Raw genomic sequence first — 925 nt, forward strand, 5'->3', positions numbered from 1 at the left:
TCTCTGTAAATGAGACCATACTGCTTTTTGAGCGTGCCTGAGTTACAAGTTTCCTTCTTGTTTTAAACTTCATCATTAATAATTTCTAAATCTTTTTGAAGATTGTAGTTTCCTATATACAACATAACTATGAGTAGAAATAGACTCTTTTAAAAGAGATATGTATAAACTGCTAAGCTATCAAAAGTGAAAAGGGAACAGAAATCTTCAAACTATACCTCAGGATAATGAATAAAAGACTGTAAATGTTTAGGAATAAAAGAGAAGAATCTGTTGGAATTTTGACTGTGGTGGTTCACAGACAGGTAAAAGCATTAGATTTAGTATAGAACTCACACACATGAATATGTATGTGTACACACACAGTAAGCACAAGTGAAACTATGGAACTCTGAGCAAGATTAATGGGTATTATTATTATTAATGTCTTGATTGTCATGTTATGATTTTTTAAATACCTTTATTTATTTAATTTGTGTGTGTGTGTGTGTGTGTGTGTGTGTGTGTGTGTTTGGTGCTGAGGATGGAACCAATGTCTCCTGAGTGTTAGGCAAGCACTCTACCACTGAGCTATAACCCCAGTCCCCATGTTATATGGTCTTCTACAGCTTTGCTAAAGGTTATCTCTTGGGGAAATGAGGCAGATTATACATGAACTATCTCATCATTTCTTACAATTATGGGTCAATCCATAATTATCTCAATTAAGAAAAAATATGAAGACAAAATACAGCTAATCCCCAATTTAAAAAGAAAAAGAGAGTAATAATCTGAAAACATTTGCTGTTTTATCAAAGAAAAAGGAAATAAATTTTGGATGGTTTCTAAGTAATCAGCTACTTTTTCTATAACGGGATAAACAGATTCTTGAAACGAATCCTCTTTGTTCTTGTAGCACAAGAGCAGCTATAGTTGATAGACACAT

This window comes from Marmota flaviventris, chromosome 8 (genome assembly GCF_047511675.1).
Source record: "Marmota flaviventris isolate mMarFla1 chromosome 8, mMarFla1.hap1, whole genome shotgun sequence".
In the NCBI taxonomy this organism is placed as follows: domain Eukaryota; kingdom Metazoa; phylum Chordata; class Mammalia; order Rodentia; family Sciuridae; genus Marmota; species Marmota flaviventris.